The following is a 12,244-nucleotide window of genomic DNA, read 5'->3' on the forward strand; positions in this document are numbered from 1 at the left end:
GGATGTAAAAGGCAGCTTTTTGCCGTGGAACAAGTACACGGAAAATCCATTTTACACCTTGTTTTTACCCTGCTTTACTCCATGGGAATTTTGTGAAATCTTATGGAAATCGAAAGTCTTGTGCATCTTTTTCCCAGATGTGAAACAACCTTTCAAAAAAGTGTGGTATCAAAGTTAAGTGTGATTTACCTCACTATAATATCAAACCTTATTTAACACGTTCGCTAAAGAGGGGTGAAGTGGTGTTGTGCAATGACATTCGCATTATCAGACATTGAGACTCTTGTAGCCCAAGTGCTAACATGCAGGACATTTATGGTAAAATTTCATTACGCAAATCAAAAGAGAATGCTACCTTTTGCTGATGATAACATTATACTACCTAGTTATTAAAACTCGGTTGTTGCTCCTTTTAACCTACAGAATTGTCTTAATAATCTTCAAATATTGTTTCATATTGGAGAATATAAGTCATTGAAATGCGAAGCAAAAAGCATTTAAACCCTAATTAAAACACTACCCGATGTCCTGTGGCTTTTTACTCGGTTGACGAGTTCATTGAGTGGGATTGATACTCGGGATTGATATTCGCGAAATGTTGCAATCCTGTGAGTTGACCCCACGAATTATGTAGGTATGTTTCTATGTGTATGAATGTGTTGCTGCGTGCAACTGTATGGAAAGTCGAGAGAATGGATTTAATTTGTAATATAAATACCGTTAGAAAATTATATATATTGACTATTGTAATACAATGTAATATATTGTCAACGCAATAAATGTAATATACTCTATTCTAATGAAACAAATGTCAAATGGTCTACATTATGTTATGTTTACTCTCAATGGAGGAAATGATCCACGTGGTACTCTCAATAATAAATATTCCTTAATCGAGCTGACAGAGATAAAAAAAGAAGAACATTGTTATGGTTGACTGGAAAACATTTACAATTGTCTATACGTTAAATTGAATATATAAAAAAACAATCTAAAACCTATACTAACTTGAGGTTTTCAATTATAAGGAACAGCATATATGTCTAGTGTGCAAATAACACAATGATTTCAATCCAAGATTATTCTTAGAATAATGTGTTACATCCCCTGGTGTGTGTCAAATAAGAGTCTTCAAAAATATTTCAAAATTACAAGGAGTACGAAAATTTAGTTTGCGATACCAAGGGATAATAGAAATGCACCCACACAATTCAATCATAAATCATTATTAGACAACAATGAACAAATGCAGCTATTTCAAATATATAACTTTGTTATTTAGAGATAGTTAACTAGTGTTTTTGCAAGAACTGTTTTTGAATGGAGTCTTGCTCATGCTAATTTGTATGTTACTCCGTTTTTATTTAATAGTGCCCTGTATATTTATGAAAAACATTTAAACATACAAGTTTTTTTTTAAATTATAAATTAAGACTTATCTAATCCTTTATTATTTTTCCTGTGTTTTATAGTGTGTAAATCCCGATGTTTCAACATTTATTACATAACTAAACAATTAAGATCAATTTTATTATAAATAATCTCATAATTGATACCCGAGACAGAGAAGGGGTTGTCTCAAAGTTTTGCGATAGATGAAGTTTTATTAGACTAAGTTCAAAATACTTAAAACGCTTATTTCTGTAACTAACCCTTTATTTCCTGTCTAAAGAGCTCAGGGCAGTTGGGAAAATTGTCGAAAATCAGATCTATATAATATACTAAAGTTACAAAAGTTAGGTTTTTTACAAATCTTTTTTCAAATTCACCAACACTCACTGGGTGTATACTCGTATATATCCCGTAGTGCATTCATCCCGGCAAAGCAAGTACTTTTAGTGATTCAATGTTTATTTTAATTAAATTTTGATACTGCGACTTATACAAATTAAATGAATTTATATTTATTTCAAAACTTTGTTTAGTGCCTTTTCTGTCTCGGGCACTCAATTATGAGATATTATTCTGAGATTCTTAAGAACATTGATCTTAATTGTTTTGTCATCTAATAAATGTTAACACAGCGGGATGTACACAGTTTTGAGAAGTTTCTTTATATTTATGTTTTAAATACAAAGCTGTACTATTATTATCTAAAGACCACCGTAATAGCAAAAATTTAAAATACCCTTTGCTGGATTTACTACGGCAGCTTTATGCAAACATTATATTTAAAAGCGCAAATAAGACAGAAAATGGAAGTTGCTATAGAAGATAGTAAATAATTCTGCCAGTTAAATAAAGTAAATAAACTTAGGGCTAGCTTGGAAACAACTAAAAAGAATGGGTTATACATTCCGCTCAGAGGTGTCTGTTCTAAAAACGAATTTCGCGTAAAATGAAATAACACTGATTTGGAATCACGTACAAAAAAAACATTATTTTGAAATAATTACAGTATACTGTATTCTGTTCTAATATATGAAATAACAACCTTAGTTATATGTTTCTTATCGTCTATGATGCTTTTTTAGAATTTGAAGCTAGTCTTTTTTGTTTTTAGTCTAGAACCAGAAACCGTATACTACTTAGGTTAGGCTTAGAGTTGCGTGCAAAAATCCAGTACCTAAGCCGGATCCCTCTTGCGATATGTTTATATATTACACACCTTTTATATTTTATATATTATAGCAAAATATTTAAAATTTACCTTATCCTCTAGAGTAATCTGCGTGTATTCATCCGCTAAATCCAAATTCGATGATTCAATTAGGATATAATTCTTGCAATTACTAAAAAAGTAATTTTTGTCAGTTTAATTTGTTTGTTGGTTTTAAAAACACTAAATCACCCAATGACCAAATTTTATTCTGATTGCGTGTTGAAAATACATGGGCCTTTTTTAGTTGACAACTTTATGCTATTACCTATTATTGTCTGTGAGATGAACTAAATTACAACATGTCCAGTAATCAGCCACCTAATCTACAATTATTTTGACATATACTTCTCTGGCATTACTTTCAATATTTACTAGCGACGGCTTGCTGAAATATAAAACGAACAAGTTTCAGTACGGAAGGCAACTGGAGTAAATCTCCATTCATTCATCTACCTCACCTCGCACACCTCATGGTGTCTTATCAGGATTACTCATTAAGCTGATAACAGATTTCCTGTTTGCCATCTATTGTTTACCACACAGAAATACTTCACGTGAAACCAAATCAGATTTTATATATTTATGTCTTTGACTTGAGAAGTGATTAGAATCAGCCATTGCCGCAGATTACTTTCTAGATTAAAGTAAAGAGTTTCGAAAGTTATAGATATTAAAATAAATAATTAGCCTACTTACAATTAATACAGCTAATCAGTATTGGTATCTAATACAACTAGCATTAAGTGTTAAAGTTCTTGTATTCGAACTACAATCATTTAACTGTTTTAACCCTCATCCATGGCGACGCAGCGATATGATGGAGGTTAAGAATCGCGTTTCCTTGACGATACATTTGTGATTTAGGTACATGAGGTTAATGTTATTACGCTGGTGTTAACAAAACGTAAGGCAATTTACATAAATATATTTAAAAATTCACGTATTTTCTTTATTTTACATTTACATTATAATCTTCTTTTCGTCACTCAGTTTCAACATTCCTTCTTCAATAGTACGCGCTCGATCATCTCTTCTCTCTTGCCTTCACTCATTTTGTAAAAATACTAAAATATTAGGCAAAATATGTTACACCTTTGATGTAGGATTTTAGTACTATAATATTTAATTTTTTACTATAGTAACATCAAATTTCATCACTACAGGAAATTTACATTTGTTTATTTCACTGTGAGTTTTCAGTGACATTTTAAAATATTTACGCATTAATAAATTTTGCCTTGTAGTGGTTTCCCATTCAGGAAGTGGGAATAAAAAAACTGATTTTGTTAGTGTTGGGCGCCGCATCGAAAACTTTAGAGATACAAAAGAAATTACTATGCTGTAAATAAAAACCTGCTACACGTCAAGTAGGCTATATAATGTAGAATTAAAGGAATTGCTTACATATATTTTCTTATGTGAGTAGTCTGTTGTTATATCGCGTTATAGTCTACCCTTGCTGTGGAGTCACTAGAACATGGATCTTGTATTCAATATTGTCATTGAATTAATTATGTATTGCTTGGGTAACAAAAGAGATTGCATACACAAATTTTAGTATTTAATATTTATTCTTTCGTGGAAGGTACGACCTCCTAAAACAAATAGTAAAGTGATATTAACAAATAATATGGCAATCAACTTTAATATGGTGTAACTATGCATTCCCTGATATTATGGATGAAATGTACTCAAGCGTGTGACTTTTTGCTTTGCTTAAGATGCATTACACTCTACATTGTTTGTAAGGGCTGCAATCAAGGAAATGTGTTTTCATATCGGATAACATACGATTCAAAATCTAGCTTCAACTTTATACCTTTCTCACAATAAAAGTTATTTCTTATTTCCTTGTTTTTGTTACATGTTTACGGGTTTTTCCCTTGTTTACTGTATTTTAAAATTTGTATTATTCCTTTTATATGGAACCCATGGTGAATCTCAATTTGCTTATGAAGTTTTTCTGATTATTTTAAAGTTGCAGAAATGCTTTATGCTGTAAATAATTTACCAAATAGTAACAATGTTATAATTTTATTATGTTTCCACTTGAATTTACACAAAATTCTTTACAGCATACTAATTTTGAGGTAGAAAATTGGCATGAATAAACATTTACTGTACTCCTTAATACGGCTTGAACGAATGTTTATTAATTCCAGGAAATCTTCAAACTGCCAATCTTTACCAAACTGGCTACTTGAATCTGAAAAAGTGTTCTTGAAAAGAAATGTAAGACAGAGTAAATACGATCCACTGGTAGACGAGGTCGAACTAATAGATGTAAATCTCAATTATGCAACTATACGTCCCAATAACGCAGATGAAAAGACAGTATCACAAACAGCTTTTGAGAATATTAAAACCCTTTATTATGTTAATTTATTAGAGGGTTTGTGTACTGTAACTGAGTATTTAATATAAAATTTTAGAATAGTATGAAAATAAAGTTGTTCATTAATTATCAACTTAACTTTTATTCTTAACCAGGTGATCTATAAAGTTTGGCATCGTCACGTTGTGGAGCTCTTAGTTTAATTTTGAACTCTTATCTTGAGCGGGTAATTTTGTAAAACTTAAACAGTTTAATTTTTAACTCGGTTAACATTGAAACATTTTTCTTAATTCACGTAACTAGAAATTGCTCTTTTTAACACGCAAATCACCAGACAGTCTAGAGCGGTGTTGCCTCGTAGTGACAACAAACTAATAGAGAACAAAACTGCTCAGAGTTTGGCAACTCGCTCCCTAGTTTGACAATATTGGTCACGTCGAGACTACTGTAAAAGATGCTTTGTACCCGATACTCGTCTGTCCTGAGAGTACCCGGTACAAAGCGGAAAGTTACGGCTAACTGAAAGTACTCTGTACATGTTACTGTTACAGATTCTTTTACGCTACAGATAAAGTAAAAGACCAAATTTACACATTTACCTTCGTCCCTGGTACAAAGTACTCAAGTTTATTTACCAGTAATAGTAAATGGAGCATGTATCTGTACCACATTAGGAGTATTCTGTACATTTTGTACTCGAATACTGAAAGTACCGGATAAAGGTAGTAGGTAGCCACAAGAATAACTAACCTCACTTTCGTAGTCGCGGAGTGTCGGTGAAATTAATGAAATTAGCATTTTTTGTTTAAAGTTTGTTATTGACGATGGAAGGTTTGAAAGGATAAAAGGATTTATGACATTTGCCATCGTTATAGGTTATAAAAGGTATAACATAGTGTTTGGAGCATAGATTCGAATCCTCGAAACGTTGTGTTTACTTTACAACCTATAACGATGTCAAATGTCCGAAATCCTATTATCCTTTCAAAATTAGCGCGTTGAATAAAATTTAATTATTATATATGCAATGCCGTGTATTGTGTAAATTAACATAGTTATAAAGTTACATTTTACTATGATTTATTTCAAAGTTCTAACATAAATGTTATTTTTGTAGCTCTTGAAGGGGGACAGGTCCCGTTCGTCCCCCTTTCCCCCTGTATTCAACTACCAAGCTTATATTTTAGTAGTTTCTTTCTCGTAATATTATGCTTTAAGTATACGTGGTTATGCAATTATAAGTAAAAATGAGAATTTAAAAACTAAAATCAATACTTAGGTATTTAAGATTAGAGAAATGCATCACTGCTCTTTAAGAGCCCAAAATATAAATGGTTGGGATTCACTAAGTTGCTGTAAACCATAACTGGCAAATTATAAGTTTTTAATTTAATCATAACATCTATTATTAGTGCAAAATATTAATTAGTATATATTAATTAATTAGTTGTTGGTAGGATCAATATTGTATTGCAGGATTTAAAATAGGCTCCACAGACAGAAATCGGAAATTAAAACATCTCGTTTCAGGTGGGCTAGGGAGAGTACTACAACGTAAGATTTGAGCTAAAACCAATTTTTTCAGCGACTTTTAACATTGATTTTCCATTCTTATATTTTCGTTCTACACTATCCGGTTGCGTTGGTCAAATTCCGCGGAGTCATGATATCATACTCTCTGCGTGACTACGATATAACATAACCTATACCTCTATGTGTTATTGTCTGTGCGTCTTTCAGCCTAGCAAAATACAAAAGAATAAACTGCTCAGCTCAGTTTTCAAACTCAAAACACGCTGTAACAGGTTCTAGTTTTATTCATAAGGTAGGGCCTACAAATTCCAAAATTGTGTTAACGAGATTTTTCATTTAAACCCAGTGGAAGGAAACAATTTGGACTATTGACATCAAGTAAGTTTTAATTGTCTCACTGACTTAACTAGCTATACATATTCAAAATTTACTTTCCTTGTAAGATTTGAATTATACAGTCAATAAATTGTTTTATAGTTAAAAATTAATTTTTAGGGATATAGCCTACTTATAGAAATAGTATTCTGAAGATTCTAACAAGCAAATCAATTAAAGTAGGCCAAATGCATCAAACATCAGTTTATGCATTTTTGTACTGTTTTATACAATTTATGCGTTTTTGTACTTCATACTTGTTGTTGATTTTTTCAACAAAAGTAAGGAAAGACCTAGCAAAGTTAAGATGTAGGGAATTCGTCTTGACTATATAGATATGTTACGCCCTGAGATATGGCAGTTGGGAGTGATCTCCCAAGTCTTGGGGTTAGCCCACTTCTCATGATCAATTTTACAGGTGTGTTATTATGGCCAATAGTTAATACATTATTTACATTCTACCCACTAAAAATGTTTTATTACGCTACTTAAATTTACTTTTGGGGGGTCAGGGGTAGGGTCCAATAAGCGGACCCGGTTTTTTATATCGAAGAATATAATCATCGATACCTAATATTCGCATATCGAATCATAGACTATCAATCGATATAAAAGTAATAACAATCATATGTTTAAATTAAAATGTGAATTTAATGATAACAAATAATAAATGAACATAACCAAAATCAGGGAAACTCATAACTTTAACTAAATGAAACAGAACGAAAACGTTTTTACTAAAGTTGTGTCCACCATTACCTTCTTTTTTTGCATCTGAAGACGACCATGTTAGCTCCTCTGACAGTTACATTTGTTACCTTTCCACAAATATCACATAATGGATTCTTAGGTACTAACCCAACATCCTGAAGCCATAAAAAACATATTTTATCGTCTTTTAAAGCAATTTCGTGAAGCTTCCTAAGATTGACCATTTTAATACACAATGTTACGTGAAATTTAAAATATTACCTTGTATTATTTGAAAGTGTTTACAGCTGTTCATATAGATTATTTAAGTTGTTAAAAATAATTCATCAGTATCGATTGATTATATCGATGGTTATGATTAAATAATATCGTTTGCCAATTTCGATATAAAAAACCGGGTACGCTTATTGGACCGTACCCGGGGTCAGATTGTAATTCCACCAAACAACGTCCCAAGGAGCATGGGGTACAAGTACTTGCACTGTGCTAGTTCCACAGAAACGAAACTATAAATATGTAAGCACAGAAGTGGTCATGGCTGCAGTATAGTAAGCGGCCACTACCACAATCAAATTATCGAGGCCTATACTCATAATTTGGTTAGTTTTTGTCGAATTGTTCGATATATTATCCAACTTCGATATGGAAAAATCGAACATCATAAATTACCATAACAAAAAAAAATCATGTTCATTACAATTTTAAAAACATAAATTTAACCCTAACATTACAAAACAACAAAACTAAGGCCTAGACTTACATATCAAAGAAACCTTACAATATTTATAACTTGCCCAGCTTAATAGCAATGAGTAACAGTTTTTTTTTTAATGGAGGAAAGAATTTTATCCATGGGTTCAAATGTACATGTTGAAGCCAATTAAACTAATCTCGTCACTTGTGAGAAATATCTCACATATTTTCCTCATATTCATCGCCATTTTCAGTCTCAAAATATTAGTTACTTCTTGCTGTTTATTGTTTACATTAAGATAAAACTGCTACAAGTAATAAGGTGAAATATCGCCATTTTCAGTCTCAAAATATTAGTTACTTCTTGCTGTTTATTGTTTACATTAAAATAAAACTGCTACAAGTAATAAGGTGAAATATGCTAAGTTAAATAAATTTTAATATCAAATTGTATCTTCAGATAAAAACATCGAAAAATTTGTTAAAAATAACTGAATAACGAGAGCATGCCGCTTATTAAAGTCTACCCTTATGATTTTCTAATTACTGAACCGAAATGAAATGAACCGATGAAATTTTGAACCGAATTACATTTTTATTTCAAATTACAGTATAGGCCTAGTTCAGTTGTTTTAAAAATAAAACTAACATGGTGGTATTTTTTGGAAATAGGGGGAATACGTTTAATTTTCTCTCCATGCTGATATATAACTGTATTTTTATTTCAAATGTATGTTATTTATTAGGCTTTTAAATCTGTCCCATGCGTTACGTGATGGACAGGATATAAGTAAAAGGTAAGTAAGTGCAATTAAAAATACAAAGTTGCGATACATCTAATAGGTTTAATATGAATTTATCAAATTATAGTATACTTAGTTTAAATCTTAACTGGCAACTTTTGTATATATGGTAGTTGGGCCGCTTGCGTATGTACGGCAGCTGATTGAAGTATATTATTACTCAAATAAATCAAACTTTATTCCTCTTTGTATGGGTAGAAGAAACATCTTGTTTGAGCAACTGTTTCGACTGTGGCCATCTGACTGGACCAACTGTCATATTGTTTACGTCTGGTATCGTTTTTTGGTGTCCGCCTAATTAATTTATTCTGAATTTGTTTATCTTTGGTTATTAGTAATATGGAAGACTCACTCAAGTTTAGGGACGAATCGTGTGATTGAGAGAACTAGCTGATTTTGAACCAGCTTCCCTATCAGGCGATTTCAAGGTCCAATTTTTTGTGAATAAAAAACTATAGTAATAATAAGTGACTATTATTATTCCTTGAGTTTTCTTGAAAACAATGGTATACAGTAGAGTCAAAAGTATGGATTAACTCTCTTTAGTTTTTGATAGATAAAGATGGAGGGATGGAACTCAGAACACCTTTCTAGGTAATAGAAGTGAACTTTTAGTCACTGTTACAACTTTGCCCATTTCCCTAAAATTGAATTTTGGGTCGGGAGAGCGGCTCAAGATTTTTAAAGTGACCTATTAAGTGGCACCTCATTTGAAAAGTCTTGATAAAAGAAACTAGCCTTCTATCTTCTCCAGTACAAAATTGGAAGCTCAATGAAATTAATTCAAAATTAATTGAGATGCAAAACATGAACATCCACATGCTGAAGGTAAATTACTTCAATAGATAAACATTTTCCTTACAAACTCAAACCCGATTTACAGATATTGCCTGCTGCAGGGCAGGCCTCCCTTATCTTATCAGTTTTGAGGAAGTTCAGTATCATGTTCAGTTTCTGGTTGAAATTAATAAAGCTAAGACTTGGTTTTGTGTTATTTTACATTGAAATGGAGTGTTAATGTGAACAAGAGCCTATTATGATTCTGATGATACAAGGCTACGGACACGGGGTGAGATCTTATGATGAAGTAAAGAATTTATTTACTTTTCCCAATTGAAATCCTATATCAAAATTGGGAGTTCAAAAAACAATCCAACATTTCCAGGAAACAAGCAGCGTTAAAGACAGCCCTTAACCCGGATGACCAAAATCGGTTACAAATAAAGCACTTAAGGTTTTACAATCTGTTGTAGAAGATCCTCATGCTTTAACAAGAAATATTACTCAAATATTAGGTATATCTCAAACATCAGTTTGTAAAGTTTTACATGACAGTGGTTATAAAGTGCACAAAATTCGTTTAGTTCATGAGCTAAGCGAGGACTTTTGATTGTCGAGTAGAATTTTTTGAAATAATGATGCAGAACATTGATAATATTACAATTAGATTAAACAACATTGCTTTCTCAGATGAAGCAACTTTCATGCTAAACGGTAGCGTTAACAGACCAATACTTGTTATTGGATTGATGTTAACCATCATTGGATGAGACATCAACATATCCAGCCCCCTTAAAAATTAAAGGTTTGGCTTGGCACTGTGAGGGATCAGTTTGTTGACACCTTTTTATTGATAGAAATCTTAATGCCAAGGGACATCAGGAAATGTTACAAAATCAGGTTTATGTAGCAACCAACAATTTATTGTAATGAAGTTTGATTTCAGCAGGATGAAGCACCTTCACACCATGGCCTGCATGTCCGTGAATATTTAAACAATATTTTTCCAAATTGCTGGATATACAGAAAAGGGAGTATTGAGTGGCCACCATGATCACTAGATCTATCTCCACTTGACTACTTTGTATGGCGTAACATTAAAAACAACATCTATAAAATGAAACCCCTGTGTATTAATGACCTTAAAGACAAAATAGTAGCGGAAATTTTAGAAATCCTGCGTGAATCCATACAGCGTGATCCAAGTTTCTATAATAGGGTTGAACATGGTCAAACTGTCCTGGAACAGTAGTTTGAACATCTGGTATAAAAAACACATGTTAGTAATTTTTAGCAGTTTTATTGGTTAACTTAATTGTAATTACTAGTGCTGCTGTAAGATTACATTAAAAAATTTTAAACTGCCCCCCAAATGCCCATTTTGGGGAAATTGTTCGCTTTTGTTTCCTAGAAGGTTGATCAGGATCCATATATGCTTTTAACTTAATTAATTTTAATGATCTGCCATTTTGTACTGGGTTGAGATAGAAAGCTCTAGTTTCCACTGTTCTTTTATCAAGACCTTTCAAATGAGGTGTCACTTAATGAGTAGCCCCCCCACCCCCATATGGGGATTTTTCACCTTTTCCATCAATTGGAGTGAACATCTTCCAAAATGCCAGCTATATGTCTTGACACCGTATCATTTGATATAGGTATGGCCTTCAACCCATGGATTCTCCAAACGTAGTTGAAACCATATTAATTGCTGCTGGTAGTATCAGTTCTCCAATAGTGTGAAGTTTTTTCTTCTGAGCGATTCTGTGAGAAACCTGATAAGATGCCAACAAAACCTTTAAAGACACACTTGTAATGTTATAAAAAGCTTTTTTATAGGTTTGAAACTATAATTTTTCATTTTAAAAAAATTGGGGAGGGTTTTCAGAAATATGCGGGGCCGATTGGTCACAGTTGTACCTACTTCGCGAGGCATGTGAAACGATAACAACCACCAGGCATGCTAGGTTCCTGCAAGAGTCATCTCCCGTGCATTACTTAAAACATGTCAGAGCACATTATTTGAAAGCCGATAAACTAAAAGAAAAAAAAATGTTTTGCACTCCTACCACTGAACATTATAAACTTGTAATTTTAAAAATTAAAAGTGTGCTTTATTATTTTGTAAGTAAATTAAATTAATTTTTCAACCAAGCTTTGGCCTTCGTAAGCCTTCATTGCGCTCCCTTTGGGAGTTGCGCCTCATACTTTGAGAACCTCTGGATGAATATAACAAGATGTTTTTGTACTTGACATTAATATAAACTTATGTTTTCTGACAATAAACAATTTTATTTTATTTTATTTGCATTGTTCTGCATTGAGTGAGTATGTGCTACGCTATTTCATAGGCAAAAATCTATATTGTCATTCTTTGTTAAAATTAACTGTAAGTGGTGTGGATGAAAACTAATT

General features: G+C 32.2%; 1 protein-coding gene across 3 annotated transcripts in view; it reads left to right on the top strand.

Annotated features, from left to right (window-relative positions):
- Nucleotides 1-6,607: 6,607 nt before the first annotated feature.
- LOC124359724 (nucleoporin NUP35) overlaps nt 6,608-12,244 on the top strand; it is a 31,522-nt gene continuing 25,885 nt past the window's right edge. The window contains exons 1-2 of one of the 3 annotated variants that reach the window (XM_046812721.1): nt 6,608-6,848; nt 8,996-9,046. The gene's annotated coding sequence lies outside the window, so the exon portion shown is untranslated. The remainder of the gene's footprint in view (nt 6,849-8,995; nt 9,047-12,244) is intronic. The other 2 variants (XM_046812702.1, XM_046812730.1) reach the window with 2 other exon arrangements.

The sequence above is a fragment of the Homalodisca vitripennis genome, chromosome 1 (assembly GCF_021130785.1).
Source record: "Homalodisca vitripennis isolate AUS2020 chromosome 1, UT_GWSS_2.1, whole genome shotgun sequence".
NCBI classification, from domain to species: Eukaryota; Metazoa; Arthropoda; class Insecta; order Hemiptera; family Cicadellidae; genus Homalodisca; species Homalodisca vitripennis.